Source organism: Mandrillus leucophaeus, unplaced genomic scaffold (genome assembly GCF_000951045.1).
Source record: "Mandrillus leucophaeus isolate KB7577 unplaced genomic scaffold, Mleu.le_1.0 Scaffold104, whole genome shotgun sequence".
Lineage (NCBI taxonomy): Eukaryota > Metazoa > Chordata > Mammalia > Primates > Cercopithecidae > Mandrillus > Mandrillus leucophaeus.
In genome coordinates this window covers 862,586-873,998 of record NW_012098543.1, presented here as the reverse complement: position 1 = coordinate 873,998, position 11,413 = coordinate 862,586, and the positions used below count along the sequence as shown (strand labels likewise).

At 45.2% G+C, this 11,413-nt stretch overlaps 1 protein-coding gene across 6 annotated transcripts in view; it reads left to right on the top strand.

Annotated features, from left to right (window-relative positions):
- Positions 1-11,413, top strand: part of ZNF331 (zinc finger protein 331) — a 55,108-nt gene that overhangs the window by 19,435 nt on the left and 24,260 nt on the right. The window lies entirely within an intron of this gene.

The window sequence follows — 11,413 nt, the reverse complement described above, 5'->3', positions numbered from 1 at the left end:
TTTTTTTTTTTTTGAGACGACGTTTTGCTCTTCTTGCCCAGGCTGAGCTGGAGTACAATGGCATAGTCTCAGCTCATTGCAACCTCTGCCACCCGAGTTCAAGCGATTCTCCTGTCTCAGCCTCCCAAGTAGCTGGGATTACAGGCACCCATCACCACACCCAGCTAATTTTTGTATTTTCAGTAGAGACAGGGTTTCACCATGTGGGCCAGGCTTATCTCGAACTCCTGACCTCAGGTGATCCTCTCACCTGGGCCTCCCAAAGGGCTGAGATTACAGGCATGAACCACTGTGCCCTGCAAGGTCTAGCTGATTTTTAACTCCATTTATAATTTTCCAAGGAATATTGTATATACACTTACTGTGTATGTTTATCAATGTCCTTTTTTCCCCCCCGAGGAGATATTCTGTAATTTTGTGGCATTAAGGAGGCCATGAAAGACATTTAGACTTTTTACCTGTCCCAAAGACATTTAGACCATTGCTATAGAATCAAGGACATTTAGACCACTGCTGCAGAATCAAGGACTGTGTTACCTTGACCACAATTACTGTTCGGGATGATTCAAATGATTAAGTAATTATATCACATTCATTTCGTAGGATACACTGCAGCTACAAAGAAATAAATTTAGAGATAGCCATAAGAAAGAAGAATGCATACTGCATAATATTAAGCACTGCTAATAGTTATAAACAACAGTATGTGTCAAAATTACCTAGAAATCCCATTGAATTAGACATTGGAAATATCCAACATGACAACTGATTATTCAGTGAAGGAAGAGAGGAGCCTGGTCACATTTATTAAGCACATCTCTGTACTAAACTGTCTTTTGTCTATTTTGCACACACTTCTTAATTCTTAGTTGATTCAGTCTGTTATAACAAAGTACCACAGACTGTATGACTAAAAGGGCAAACTTTTTTTTTTTTTTCTTAAGAGACAGGGTCTCACTGTGTTGCCCAGGCTGGTCTTGATCTCATGAGCACAAGCTGTCCTCCCACCTTGGCCTCACAAAGTGCCTGGATTACATGTGTGAGCCACCGCGTTGGGCCTTTTTTGTTGTTTTTGTTTTGTTTTGTTTTGTTTTGAGACAAGGTCTCACTCTGTCATCCAGGCTGGAGTGCGGTGGCGCGATCATAGCTCACTGCAATCTCAGCCTCCTGGGCTCAAGCAGTCTTCCCACTTCAGCCTCCCAAGTAGCTGGGGCTACTGGTGTGTGCCACCGCACGTGGCTGTATATTTTTATTTTTATTTTGAGGCGGGATCTCGCTTTGTCATCCAGGTTAGAGTGCAGTGGCACGATCTCGGCTCACTTCAGCCTCTGTTTTCTGGGCTCAAGCAATCCTCCCACCTCAGCCTTCTGAGTAGCTGGGATTATAGGTGTGAGGCACCAAGTCTGGCCTTTTTTTTTTTTTTTTTTTTTTTTGGTAGATACGGTGTTTCACCATGTTGCCCAGGCTGGTCGTGAACTCCTGAGCTCAAGCAATCTGCCTACCTCGGCCTCCCAAAGTGCTGGGATTATAGGCGTGAGGCGCCACACCCAGCCAATTTTTAAATATTTTATAGAGACAGGGTCTTGCCATGTTGCCCAGGCTAGTATCAAACTCCTGAGCTCAAGCAGTCCTTCCATTTCCACCTCCCAAAGTGCTGGGATTACAGGCATCACCCACCATGTCCCGCCACAACAAGCATTTATTTCCCACAGTTCTGGAGTCTGGAAGTCTGATACCAGGGTGCCAGTGCAAGCAGATTCTGGTGAGGCCCTCTTGCAGGTTGCAGGCGACCCCCCTCGTGCTATGTCCACACATGGTGAAAGGGAGCCAAGAGCTCTCTGGGATCCTTTTTATAAGGCACTAATCCTATTCCTGAGCACTCCTCCCTCGTGTCCTAATCACTTTCCAAAGGCCTCATGTCTTAATACCATCACACTGGGGTACAGAATTTCAATATAGGAATCTGGGGAGGAATAAAATACTTAGTTTATCCGGTATCTTCAGAGGCTATTTAGGTACAGTATTGTGCTCAGGGTCAGTGTGTATAAAACCAACTCATTTTTCTTCTCTCACACCACAACAATCATCAACACAGAAAACTCTGTGACTTGGCCAGGCGCGGTGGCCCACCGCCCACCCCTGGAACCCTAGGACTTTAGGAGGCCGAGCTGGGTAGATCCCACCGCCCACCCCTGGAACCCTAGGACTTTAGGAGGCCAAGCTGGGTAGATCCCACCGCCCACCCCTGGAACCCTAGGACTAGGAGGCCGAGCTGGGTAGATCCCACCGCCCACCCCTGGAACCCTAGGACTTTAGGAGGCCGAGCTGGGTAGATCCCACCGCCCACCCCTGTAATCCTAGGACTTTAGGAGGCCAAGCTGGGTAGATCACTTGAGGCCAGGAGTTCAAAACCAGCCTGGCCAACATGGCGTAACCCTGTCTCTACTAAAAATACAAAAATTAGCTGGGTATGGTGGTGCATGCCTGTAATCCCAGCTCCTCAGGAGGCTGAGGCAGGAGAATCGCTTGAACCTGAGAGGCTGTGAACCTGTGATGAGCTGAGATCACGCCACCACACTCCAGCCTGGGTGACAGAGCAAGACTTTGTCTCAAAAAAAAAAAAAAAACGCTTTGTGACTAAATGTGTGGGGAGAAGCAAGCTGTAGTGGGCTTCAGCTGGTGTCTTGCAGTTCAATTCTGACACCGTCTACCTGGATATGGCATCAGATTCCACAGGTTGTGAGCAAGACTGTCCCACTCTGCCCCCACTAGCCACAAGACCAGGCCTCTGGGACATCTTGCCAACCCTCTGCAGGTTGGGGTTCTTATAACATACTCTTTGGCTTCTATTAATGTATTTGATTGACTCATAATTCAGGGAAACACATATACCAGTTTATTACAAAGGATATTTTAAAGGATACTAATGAACAGCCAGATGAAGAGATATGTAGGGCTAGGGTTGGAAGAGTCCCAAGCACAGGAGCTTCTGTTCCTGTGGAATTGGGGTGTGGATGAGTTATTTTGTACCTTCCTATCAGACGCCTCTTGTTCAGCTGTCCAGAAGCTCTCCTCACCCTGTCTTCTCAGGCCATTTATGGAGACTTCATTGGATCGTTGTGACTGAAGCATGCACGAATGTGTTGAAATGTAATTGGACAAATAGAGTTGATCTAACGCTAATAGACTGAGGGGGGAAACGCAAGGCCCATCTGTTCAGATTCTTCTTGGCCTCTCAGTGCAGCGTTCTTTCCTACAGGTATAGGGCAGGACCCTCTCTGGAGTGAGAGTCCTGTTTTGGGCAGGTGAAAGGAGGGCAAGAGAAGATGAGAGAGAGAGAGACAGAAATTCTGCTTCCTGAGGCTTGCTTCTGAGGGTGAAAGTGCCCTAACATTAAGATTGTACCAAGGGTTATGGGATTATGAGCCAGGAACCATGGACAAGAACATACACACACACACACACACACACACACACCCCCCCATATATACACACCTACATATATATACATCATACACACATATACACACACATACCTCATATGTACACACGTATACACACCTACATATAACATATACACATCATACACACACCCCATATCCACACACATACACACCTACATATATACACACATATATACACGTCATACACACACACCATATATATACATATACACACCTACGTATATATACACCATACACACATGTACACACACCATATATACACACATATACATACTCCATATGTGCATATACACACCTACATATATATACACATATACACGCCATTCACACACACATACCCCATATACACACACACCCCATATACACACACACATCCCATATATGCACCTATACACACCTACATATATACACATATATAAAAACCATACACACACATACCCCATATATACAGATATACACACCTACATGTATACACACACACACACGTACACACACCCCATATATACACAAATATACACACCTACATATATACACACACATACACATACACACATACCCATATATACATATACACACATATATACACACCATAACGCACATATACATATACACACATATACACATACACACCATACACACACAAGCATATACACACACGCCATACACACACATACACACCATACACACACACCATACACATATATACACCATATACACACATACACACGCATACCTCATATATACAAACATATACACACATATACCCACACACACCATACACATGCATATATACACATATATACCCACACCATACACATACACACCATATATATACACACATATGTATACACCCACACCTTATACATCATATACACACACATACATATCATACACATATATACACACACCGTATGTGTGCACACATATATGCACACCCACAGATAGACACACATATACACAAACATACACACAATTATATCACAAGGTCTGATTGTATTACTGAGACACAGTGAAAGGATGTTCCATAACAGGAAGGTTATGCCTGTTTCAGTGACACTGCTTTTTCAATATTAGGCCTTATATCAGTTTATTTTTGCTGTTTTAACAAATTACTGTAGATTATTAGCTTAATACAGCACAAATGTATTATCTTACTGTCACAGAGGTCAGAAGTCTGAAGTGGGTCTCACTGGGCTAAAAGTCTGAAGTGGGTCTCACTGGGCTAAAAGTCTGAAGTGGGTCTCGCTGGGCTAAAAGTCTGAAGTGGGTCTCACTGGGTGTTGGAGGCTCTAGGGGGTATTCTATGTCCTTGCTTTTGCTAGTTTCTAGACGCTACCTGTACTCCTTAGTTCGTGACCCGTTCTTCCATCACCAAAGCCTACAAAGACAGGTCCTTTTTCCTTCACATCACTCTGACCCTCCTCTTCCAAGTTTAAGGACTCTGGTCATTACATTGCGCTTGCTTCTTTTTTTTTTTTTTTTTTTAGACGGAGTCTCGCTCTGTTGCCCAGACTGGAGTGCAGTGGCATGATCTTGGCTCACTGCAAGCTCCACCTTCCGGGTTCACGCCATTCTCCTGCCTCAGCCTCCCGAGTAGCTGGGACTACAGGTGCCCACCACCATGCCCAGCTAATTTTTTGTATTTTTAGTAGAGACGGGGTTTCACCATGTTAGCCAGGATGGTCTCGATCTCCTGACCTCATGATCTGCCCATCTGGGCCTCCCAGAGTGTTGGGATTACAGGTGTGAGCCACCGCGCCCAGCCTGCGCTTGCTTCTAATAAGAGAATCTTCCGTATCTTAGAGCCAGCTGATTAGCAATTTTAAGTCCATTTGCAACCTTAATTTTCCTTTGCCATGCAAGGTAACATATTTGAAAGTACTGGAATTACCATAGAGACACATTTGAGAGGTGGATAAAATGGCAAGATCCCATCTCTACAAAAATACAAAAGTTAGCCAGCCATGGTAATGCACAACTGTGGTCCCAGCTACTAGGGAGGCTGAGGTGGGAGGATCTCTTGAACCCAGGAGATCGAAGCTGCAGTAAGCTGTGTTCACGCCACTGTACTCCAGTGGCGAGAGCGTGAGACCCTGTCTCAAAACATATGTACACACATACACCCATTTGAGAGGTAGGCCTATCCTATCAGAGTTTCCTAAATGACTACAGTGTGCCTGCTCCCCCATAACTATGTTTGTGTTTGGTATTTTCTTTTAATTTGGGACTATCTTGTTCAATTTCCTTTTTTTTTTTTTTTGAGACGGAGTCTCGCTCTGTGGCCCAGGCTGGAGTGCAGTGACGCGATCTCAGCTCACCGCAAGCTCTGCCTCCCAGGTTTACGCCATTCTCCTGCCTCAGCCTCCCAAGTAGTGGGGACTATAGGCGCCCGCCACCTCGCCCGGCTAGTTTTTTGTATCTTTTAATAGAGACGGGGTTTCACCGTGTTAGCCAGGATGATCTCAATCTCCTGACCTCGTGATCCGCCCGTCTTGGCCTCCCAAAGTGCTGCAATTACAGGCGTGAGCCACTGCACCTGGCCTTGTTCAGTTTATTATAATGGGATTAATGCAGGCCTGCTCGCTGGGGAAAAAAAAAAATTGGTCCCTGAGGAGCTCTTAGAGAACGCTCTCTAAATTACCCATAATTGTATAATCCAGAGGTAATTACTGTTTCTAGTCCTCGTTTTTGTAATTAGTGTTTGTAGTCCTCCTTTTTGCCTTTAAGCATGGATGTGTTTTCTTTCTGGAGCATGGAATTTTGCTAATTAATCATGTGAATACACCAGAGAGTCTTTAAATCTAGTTTTAAATCTAATCTATAGCAGCAAATTATCAAGAAAGACAGCCTTTAAAATTACATTCTAAGGCAGAATGATTGCTTGAGGCCAGGAGTTTGAGACCAACCTGAGCAACATAGTGAGACCTCATCTCTCCAAACATTTAAAAAACAAGCCAGGCATGGTGGTGTGTGCCTGTGGTCCTAGCTACTTAAGAAGCCGAAGTGGGAGGATCCCTTCAGCCCAGGAGGTTAAGGCTGCAATGAGCCGTGATCCCACCACTGCCCTCCAGCCTGGGTGAAAGAGTGAGACCATCTCAAAGGAAAAAAAAAAAAAAAACTAGAAGGCCAGGCGCAGTGGCTTACACCTGTAATCCCAGCACTTTGGGAGGCCAAGGTGGGTAGATCACTTGAGGTCAGGAATTCAAAACCAGCCTGGCCAACATGGTGAAACCCCGTCTCTACAAAAAATACAAAAATTCGACAGGCATGGTGGCGCACACCTGTAATCCCAGGTACTTGGCCGGCTGAGGCAGGAGAATCGCTTGAACCTGGGAGGTAGAGGTTGCAGTGAGCCTAGATTGTGCCACTGCACTCCAGCCTGGGTGACAGAACAAGCCTCTGTCTCAAGAAATAAAATAACTAGAGATTCTAGAATTTTAATGTTTCTTTCCCAGAACATGACAGTAATCACTGATAAATTCTAAGTAATCATCGGGTGCCTTACAAATAGGGACTTTCCGGATAACATTAACAAGGTTATAGATACAAGTAACAAAAACTGTATAAGTAACATTTGCAAGATAAAAGAATAAGGTGATAAGATGACAATAGTTAAAAATGTTGACATGTGCCGGGCACGGTGGCTCAAGCCTGTAATCCCAGCACTTTGGGAGGCCAAGACTGGCGGATCACGAGGTCAGGAGATCGAGACCATCCTGGCTAACAGCTGTCTCTTATACACATCTAGATGTGTATAAGAGACAGCAATTCTCCTGCCTCAGCCTCCCGAGTAGCTGGGACTACAGGTGCATGCCACCGTGCCCAGCTCATTTTTGTATTTGTAGTAGAGGTGGAGTTTCACTATTTTGGCCAGGATGGTCTCGATCTCTTGACCTCGTGATTTGCCCGCCTCGGGATTACAGGCGTGAGCTACCACGTGAGCCACTGCACCCGGACTATACATAATTTTTTAAATCTACCTTCTTCCCTTGGTATTTCATCATAAATTTTTTCTCAATTAATGTGCATCAATATCATTAGTAAATGTATTCCGTATCATTATATAACATTATTTATGTATGTGTTCTCTACCATGAGATATTTCAATTGTTTTCCTTTTTAAACATTATCTGCTGGAAAATCTGGAGAAGATCCATGGGTTATCATTGTCCTGGTTGTGATACTTTACTGTTGTTCTGCAGGGTGTCACAGTTGGTGTAAATCAGGTCAAGGGTACAAAAGACCACTCTCTATTATTTCTTATAACTACGTGTGTCTACATTTATCTCAGTTTAAAAGACAGTCTTTCCTAGAAAAAAGCTTATTTTTTGAACATTCTTAGGCATGCGTTCGTATACTACTGTAGCTATTTCCTTGTCATAAGTTCCAGAATGTGGAATTTTGAGTCAAAATTAGACATTTGTTCAGCGCCTGCATTAAGCCGCATGCTGTGGCTGTTAGTACTTGGAATGAGAGTCTTGATTCAGTGGACTCAGCTGCTGCCTGTACAGCGTTGATAATCCAGCAAGGGAAACTAAATAGAAAAAGCTCAAGGCAGCCTGCGGTCAAGGCCGGCGGAGAATTCCAGGTCACACACTCCGAGAGGTGCCAGGAAGAGGACATCATTCTGAGGACAGCCCCTGATAATTCACGACCAGATAATTCTGAATATACTGACTCTTTGTTGGGATAAATGGAATTTGTTTTCTAGGCTTTATACTTTGTGTCATTTTTTTCCTTCTTTAATTTTTTGGAGAGATGGGGTCTTGCTGTGTTGCCCAGGCTGGTCTCAGACTCCTGGCTTCCAGCAGTCCTCCCACCTTGGCCCCACAAAGTGCAATGTTGGCATTACAAGCGTGAACCCCTACGTCTGGCCTTTTTTTGTCCTTTATCCTTTTTTATTTTTATTTTTATTTTTATTTCTGAGACAGAGTCTCACTCTGTCACCCAGGCCAGAGTACAGTGGCGTGATCTGGGCTCACTGCAAACCCCACCTCCTAGATTCAAGCAATTCTTGCGCCTCAGCTTCCTGAGTAGCTGGAATTACAGGCACGTACCACCACACCCAGCTAATGTTTGCATTTTTCTAGTAGAGATGGGGTTTCGCCATGTTGGCCAGGCTGGTCTCAAACTCCTGACCTCAAGTAATCCGTCCGCCTCAGCCTCCCAAAGTGCTGGGATTACAGGCCACCGTGCCTGGCTAGGAGTAGACTTTTTAAGAAAAAAAAGAAACCTTCTTTGTCTTTTGAGAGTCTAATCGCCTCTGACTGCATTTCAAATCAATACACATTTGTATATGATAAGGGAATGCATGCCTGTTGTTGCAACACATAGGTGCACTTAAGAAACTCAGGATCTCAGGGTGTGTCAGGAGTTGTCAAGACCACCACCAGGTTCCTTGTTTCTCTAGATGGACTCACAGGACCCACCATCTAGATCTACTCGTGGCTGATTTATTCCAGCGAAGGGATACAAAGCAAAATCAGCTGAGGGAGAGGTTGCCTAGGACAGGTTAGCAGGAAAGCAGGCTCCCCCTTCCTCAGTCCTCTCCCGGGGACATCACACCGGATGTGCCTGGCTCATCCAGCATCGCATTGTGACAACACCTGTTCCATGTTGTCAACCAGGGAAGCGCACCAGAGTCCGGTGGTGCAAGGTTTGGTTTGGTTTGATTTGGTTTTGAGTCGGAGTTTTGCTCTTTCGCCCAGGCTGGAGTGAAGTGGCGTGATCTCGGCTCACTGCAACCTCTGCCCCCTGGGTCCAAGTGATTCTCCTGCCTCGGCCTCCCAAGTAGCTGGGATTATAGGCGCCCGCCACCATGCCCAGCTAATTTTTGTATGGTAGCGAAAGGTTTTGATCAAGGTTCATGCACACACTGCCTCGCACAATCTGAATCTTCTGGACTCCTGGAGGAAACCAAGGGTTCCGTGTAAACCACATCGTCGTTTATACTGATTTATTCCACTGAAGGGATACAAAGCAAAATCAGCAGAGGGAGAGGTTGCACAGGACAGGTTAGCAGGAAACCAGGCTCAGTTTAGGTGCAGCGAGCCACTCTCACACGTGAAAGAAGAGCGCGAACACTCAGATCTGGTTTTCAGACGCCACGGGCCGGTGTTGTGAGCAGGCCGAACGATGGCAGTTTCCAGTTCACTCTGTTAACTGATCTGCATTGGGGTCATAGAACTTTCCAGCTTTTCCTTTCTGTTTCTCTGCTTTCTATTTCTCTGCTTTTATATCTCTATTTTTTATATTTTTCTACTGATACCTTACGGTTGGTTTGTCAGCGTGTATGTGTCTGCGTTCCCTCCTTCCCTCTCTCCTCCTCTCCCTCTTTCTCCATATACATGTGTGCATATGTGTATATATACATGTGTGTATATATACATGTGTGCATATGTGTATATATACATGTGTATATGTGTATATATAGACAGATGCGTGTGTGTGTGTGTTTTTATATATGGCATTTTACAAATGTTATTGTGTCATTCTGTTTTGGTAACCTAACTTTTCTACTAAGAGTATGTCTGAAATATCTCTCATGTCTTTAAATAGTTTTTCTAACTTAACATTCAGTAACCATTTACTATTTTACTTGGATATTCTGTGTGTAATTATGCTGTCAGCTTTTCTGGACCCAGAAATGCTCTCAGATATCACCTCTGGTATACAAAAAAAAAAAAAGTTGGGTATATTGCCTGAGCAGTTCCTTGTCCACCTGCCATGTTTTAAGTAACATCACCCAATCTAGAGGCCAGAAGAGGTCCAAGTTTGGATAATACAGCCCCTCTTCACCCTGGAAGCTTGTCTGGAGGGACCAGGGTGGGCTCAGAATGAGATTAAATACTTTTTTTTTTTTTTTTTGAGACGAAGTCTTGCTTTGTCGCCCAGGCTGGAGTGCAGTGGCCGGATCTCAGCTCACTGCAAGCTCCGCCTTTTGGATTCACGCCATTCTCCTGCCTCAGCCTCCCGAGTAGCTGGGACTATAGGCGCCCGCCACCTCACCCGGCTAGTTTTTTGTATTTTTTAGTAGAGACGGGGTTTCACTGTGTTAGCCAGGATGGTCTCGATCTCCTGACCTTGTGATCTGCCCGTCTTGGCCTCCCAAAGTGCTAGGATTACAGGCTTGAGCCACCGCGCCCAGCGATTAAATACTCTTAAACACCCACTCTCAGATCCTAGAGCACAATCCCCCCGTCCAGAGTTAGCTGATCTATGAGGCTCATGGGCACAGTCTGATAGAAAACCACCGTCACTTCTGACACCACTGCGAGGTTGGGGGGGATTCCCCAAACCACCCTCAGGTTCAACAGTTCACTAGAGCCAGGCATGGTGGCTCATGCCTGTAATCCCAGCACCTTGGGAAGCTAAGGTGGGAAGATCACTTGAGGCCAGGAGTTCAAGACCCGCCTGGGAAATACAGTGAGACCCAATCTCTACAAAAAAAAAAAAAAAAAGCAAACAAAATTAGCCAAGTGCAGTGGTGCGGTGCAACCTGTAATCCCAGCTGCTCGGGAGGCTGAGGTGGGAGGATTGCTTGAACCCAGGAAGTCAAGGCTGCAGTGAGCTGAGATTGTACCACTGCTCTCTAGCCTGGGTGAGAGTGAGACCCTGTGTTTAAAAAAAAAAAAAATTCTCTAAAAGTACCCACAGAATTCACTGAAAGATGTTATGCTTATGGTTACAGTTTATTACAAGGAAAGGATACAGATTGTCATCACTCAAGGAAAGAAGTACGTGGCCAGGCGCAGTGGCTCACGCCTGTAATCCCAACACTTTGGGAGGCCAAGGCGGGCAGATCACAAGGTCAGGAGTTCAAGACCATCCTGGCCAACACGGTGAAACCCCGTCTCTACTAAAAATACAAAAAATAGCTGGGCATGGTGGCGTGTGCCTGTAGTCCCAGCTACTCAGGAGGCTGAGGCAGGAGAATCACTTGAACCCGG